This window comes from Protopterus annectens, chromosome 12.part0, assembly GCF_019279795.1.
Source record: "Protopterus annectens isolate FY-2018-M chromosome 12.part0, PAN1.0, whole genome shotgun sequence".
NCBI lineage: Eukaryota > Metazoa > Chordata > Ceratodontiformes > Protopteridae > Protopterus > Protopterus annectens.
In genome coordinates, this window is record NC_056746.1 from 209,176,038 (window position 1) to 209,182,037 (window position 6,000).

The window sequence follows — 6,000 nt, forward strand, 5'->3', positions numbered from 1 at the left end:
TCCATAAATTAGCACATTTCCTCTTCGTCAAATGTAATAAATTACCTCTTATGATATAATTTTTAGCTTCCAGCTTTTGAAAAGCTATACCAGTTAAGCCTACACCTGTGGTGTAGGGGATAAAATGATTAGAGTTAAAAACCAGTGGCTCAGGAACCTGACAGCACAGGCAGGGAGGATAGGGCATGCTCAACCTAGGCGGAGACGGGGATGGGGGTTAAGGGATTTCCCCACATAGCCTTCTACCATTGCTCCAATTAGACACTGAGGGCTTGCTAGGATGTGAGGAACTACTGCCAGAAGATGTGAGCATGCTCAGACAAACTGGCAGCAGTACATCCCGTCAATGCATGTAGGTTTGCACACATGGGCAGATAAGGAGATACAGGTGGCCCTTGCTGTAACACAAGTATTCATGTCACTACCACAAGTGAGATTACGCCATAAAATAAGAAAAAGCTCTCAATGCAGGGATGCTGGTGAGTACAAATCACCCTCATTAATGCCTGGATGAAGGCTCTCCTTGGACATTGTACGCCTGATCTGTAGGAGGCTTCATGATCCATTTTTGCCTGTTGAAGGGGGGGGGGGGGTTCTGCTAGTCATAAAAACAAGAATAGCACAGATAGCATTGCCAAATACTTCAAAATGCATGCACTACAGAAAACTGGATTGGCTTTACAGCACTTCTTGGTATTAGACTTGAATTTTCTAGACATCAAATGGGAATTCATTGTTAAAAACTGTGGGTGGTGGAAAAGCCTACAAGAAGATTTATCCAGGCAAAATATCCACAGCTGCAATAAAGAAAACAAATACTCATTTCATTAAATTTCATTCAGAAGCCGAAGATTAAAAGTATATGAAAGTGTTACCTTCAGCTATTTCACGTTTAGTTGAATAGAACAGTTCAACTACATATTAAATAAGCCATTCCACAGCTTTGAAATGATTTGGCAGGAATGTACATATAAAAAATGTTGCAAGTTAAGCAGACAAACCAAGTCCACACAGACAAATCTTTGCTTTTAAATCATTACCCTATGCTTGCGCTTATATGGAAGAGAGAAAAGTGTTTTACTACTTGACTTGCAGCAAGTCTGTGAAAATTTAGATTTTAGGCCCTAGCCCAGTTTGTAACGCTTTGTAAGAATATGTACAGAGGACCATACAGCAGCATCTAAAATGCTTCTAGGGTCTACCTCATTCAAGTACACCATCAAAGGTGACAAGGCTCAACTGGAATGAGTCTTGCTACTGCCTGTAATGGATTGTTTATTACCATAAGCAAATGAAGGGATACCTATTTATAGGCAGCTGATCAGCTTTTCTGTCAAGCTAGTACCCTAGCAGCCTATGTACAGTGCAAGAAGGATCTGCTATTCCCAATTTTTGGTTTTGGGTAGAAAACTAGGAAATAGCTTAATTCAAAAACAAACTATTTTAAGAACAAACCCTTTATTCATGCCTAGAGAGACCCCCTCCCTATAAAAAATCAGATGGGCTTCACCCACCAAGAGAGCTTTTCGGATATCACTGTTCCAACATCTGCAAGAAGAGTGAATATAGTTTCCCAAGGCAAGAACCTTAAAACCTTAAATCAAGTTCAAAAGGAAACAGATTTCTCCAGGACAAAGTTGAGATCCCAAGGAGGAGCAACCTGTTCATGTGTTGGTCTCTGGTATAAAACTATCTATAGGAACCGTTTCACATCAGAGAAGAGGAGGATTCATGGGAAGATGTGCTGAAATGGCCAGAAAGTAAACCTTTATAGAGGAATAAGTGTCAGCGTCAGGGCTAGCCACCTAGAGGTGTAAACCTTGGATTGAGATGATTGCCAATGAAGTGACACCCCAACCCCATGTGCAAAAATAGGAAAAAGGGGTGGAAAATGGATGAATGGAGAGGAATAAGTGAACAGGAAAGTAATGCACACAAATATTTGAGCACTAGTGGTACACAATCTCTGATGGGCATCCTCATTAACTGGTTACACAGCAGGTAGAAAAATCACTTCCCCTTACCAACATAGGATTTTCTAGGAGCTATCTTTGTTGGCCTTTAGTACCTGATGCATGCCCTCATGAAACAAGTGCCTAAAAAGGTACAAAGGCAATCATCCAGGCAGTCAGTTAAAGTGGACTCAAACTGAAGTTTATAAAATTCCCTATCTTCTGTGAGTAGAACCACTCTGTGAAGAAGCTTGTAGTAATTGCCCTTTGACAATTCCACAAGAACAGAGAATCAGTGTTGCTAGGACCAAAAGGGAGTCACTTATTTTGGGGTTATTCTTTTGAATCTTTATGCTTTTCCCACCCTTTACACTAATATCTAGGGTAAGGGGAATTCTAAAGAAACATTCCCTTCCAAATTAATGAAAATGCATCGATCTTCCAGGCTTGCTTGCAAGGAGCCCTATTTTGAAAGGAGGCAAACTGATCTATTTGAGGTGTTCATCATAATTATATGAATTTCTGAAGATGCCCTTACTCAATTTCCATTTGTGAGAGTCTGCCCTGATCCTTCTGTCACTATGTTTTGGTCAGAAAGTATGCAAGATGCTTGGAGGGGTTAAGGAATACTGAAGAGCCAACTCCCAAAGCCATTACTGGTAGACTGCATAAGGGAGTACGACCTTGTACCTCCATTTGTTGATAAACCATGACTGTTGATTCTGTCTATAATCACTTGAAGAGGTCCTGGCTACAAGAGGAGAGAAGGGGAGACCTGGGTTCAGATGAATTTCTGTCTCCACCGCCACAGCTCCCTTTTTATCAAATTCCAGTCTGGGCATTTATAATCTAGAAGACACAAATGCTGGGTCCATTTTTTTTAATGGAAACCACTGTACATTTTCATGTGTAATCTGGCAAAAGGTTATCATGAGAAGCACAAAAGCTATGAGAAATTCTTTTGAATTCTGAGACTGAATGGAAAAGTCCACAACAAATTCCAGATGGTCCAACTTGTTTTGTATTAAAAAAGGCATTTTGAAGAGAAAAATAATCTATAACATTCAAGAAATGCAATCCTGTGAAATGGAGTCAAGGGGGATTTTGCAATATTTATCTGGAAGCATGGATTTGTCGAGATACATAACCTATGTTAATGACTTTTGACATTTGGATAAAGACTGCAAAGATAACCATGTTGTCAAAATAAGGAAAGATGTGAATGCCATTTAGTCTGCAGTAAGCTAGACTGGGGCTAGAAGTTTTGTGAATACTTGTGAAGCTGTAGATAAACCAAAGGGTAATGCAGAGAACTGATAATGTGTCCCAAATACAGAGAACCTTATAAAACCTCCTGAAGCCCAAGGCAATAAGTATCTTTTAGGTCTAGAGTTACTAAGTAACTTGTGAGGAACGAGGCGCAACAGTCTCTGCAATTTTCATGTACAGACTTACATAATGAAAGATCTAGTACTGGTCTCAAACAGGCCTTTTTCTTTGGCACCTGAAACATTGTGGAATAGAAGCCTTTGCCTTTTTGACTTGGTCACTGGTTCTAGGATTCCCTGGGTATGTAAAAGACTGAACACAAAAAAATGTATTTGGTTTGGTGGGTGGGGAGGTATTCCCCCAAAAGGTTTTCGTATCCAGTGCCATCAGTAACCCTGATAAACCACTTTAACAACCAACAACCTAGGAGTCCAAAACAATATTTTTGGAAATGGAATGTTGAGGTAGAGATACTGGTCAGGGGAGACGGGAGGTAAGGAATATGGTCATAGTCATTTTGTACTGTTGAACAGTCCCCATTTTCTGAAAAGACCCTTTTTATTGTTGTTTACCTCAGATCTCTTTTTTGCATTTTATTTGCCAGAATTTTTTTTTTTTTAATTCTTTGGAACTCCCTGAATTAAGTTTCCCTCTTTAATCACATTGCTTGAGAAGCTGGCTAGAAGAGCCAAACAATACCCCCTTATCTAAAACAGGATCCAAGATGTCAGACTTTACATCCTCAACAAACTTTTGGTTAGGTACCCAAGCACATCTTCAGCACTATAGCAGTAGCCCCAGACAGAGCATCTACACAGTTACACACACTCCTCAAAGCATGTTTAGATACCCAAGAATGGGTAGAAACTGTCTGGATCAGTTTTCTTCTGCAGGAAGTATGGAAGCCAAATACCTAACACTGTCCAAATGCTACAGCATAATTTCCACATATACACCTGGCAATTCAGAATTCCGACAGCTAAAATGGAAGATAACATTTTCTTACCTGTACTGTCCACTACCCTATTTATCACATGAATAAGGTCTGGTATTGAGTACTTTTTCTGTTGTCAGTATGAGAGAGTTTAAATGGTATCTGGATTTGACCCAAGGTGAAAGAAATTTTGTCTGAGGTACCCTATACCCCACTGCCAGTCCCTAAAAAGCAGAGAGTTTGCTTCAGAATGATTAAAGACAGTATTCAATACATCCTCCAGGACTACCATTGCCACCTATCCTTTTATTTTCTGGACTACCTGGAAATCAAATTGATCGGACAAACTCCAGCATTCTGTTTAGAAATAACAGATAGACTACCAGAGTTAGTTAAACCTGCAAGGTTTGCTTTTCTGTTAAAAAAAAAAAAAAAAAGAGGGCAGAAAATAAACTTTTTCCTTCCATTTGAAAGAGGGCATTCCTCATCTGATGCAATGTCACAAAAAGGGCAGAAAGTGGGCAGGGGAGAGCGAGAGGTGCCAGGGATGTGGCCTTGGTCTAGTTTTCACCACAACAAAAGGTGGCAACCCCATCCAGAACTGGCAGTACAGTAGGAAGTGGAATTAAGTATATCCATTTTCAACCTACACTGCTTTAGTTCAGGTGAAACATCTATTGTTTCCTGTAAAAATACTTCATTCATCCTGTCAATGGCCATTATTAAAAGAAAATTCCTGCAAAATAAGATAAGATTCCTTGCAATCAAAGCTGGGCTTGGGAATCAACAGGAGAAGAACCCCCCCCCCACTCAAAATCTGAAGAATCGGTCTTACCAAACTCATGCTACCACCCCCCCCCCCCAAAAAAAATATCACTAGGGATCAGGTCCTAGATACACTTTCCAAGGTCAAAAACACTGCATCCATGGGCCCCAATATCACCACAGGATGCCTCCTAAATAGCTCAGGACATGTCAGGACCAATGGAGTAATTGTTTAACCATAGCCTCTAGACAGGCTTTGTGCCATGAAAATAGTCATCCTTCTGCACAGGGGTGGACCATCAACAAATCCTGGGAACTACAGACTCATAAGTCTGACAAGTCTCGTATACAAACCATGGAAAGAATCACCATGAAAACGATTAATAAGGACACTGAAAATTTTCAAAACACTGGCTCTAACCCCTTCTGATTTTGTCAGTGGCAGAAGGTTGGGAGCCAGGTAGGCAACTAGACACCGTAAAACTCCACTGCCAATCATGAGCAGACAGGTGATCTGCTGTGGCAACCCCTAACTGGGAAAAGCCGAAAGAGGAAGAGCATGCCTACTCAACCTGGTGGACTATTTTGAGAAAGTTACCAAGGCAATGATTAGGGCAAAATGGTGCTTACTGTCTATTTGTATCAAATGCCTTGTCCAGGTCTAACAGCAAACTTCATCACTGTAAACAAATTCACAGATATAGGGATAAACTTTTAGGTTTCACACTAGATAGCCAGCTGGCTCTCAGGTAAGATCCCAGGAAGTTTGTGGAGGTGGCCTGGCCTAAGAGTCTGGTCACTAGCAGAGTCCCCAGGGCTCAGTGCTGAGTCTACTGCTTTTTGGAATCCACTTCTCAGGATTCAAGGCCAATGTCAAGGGCCTCTGACTGAACAAGATTGCTGAGGATTGCAAGCTAGGAGCAGTCATAGAATCCCCCCCAAACAGTACCATCCTACAGGAAGGACTAACAAAGACAATGACTGGTGCCAAAACCATAAAACTCAATACCAAGAAATTCAGATAGTACCCTTTGGGAAATCGGCCACCCTAGGCAATCACCTCATCAATAACACACCCCA

General features: G+C 40.9%; 1 protein-coding gene across 1 annotated transcript in view; it reads right to left on the bottom strand.

Moving 5' to 3' along the window:
- CCNF (cyclin F) overlaps nt 1-6,000 on the bottom strand; it is a gene marked incomplete in the record, with an annotated part of 700,297 nt that overhangs the window by 637,190 nt on the left and 57,107 nt on the right.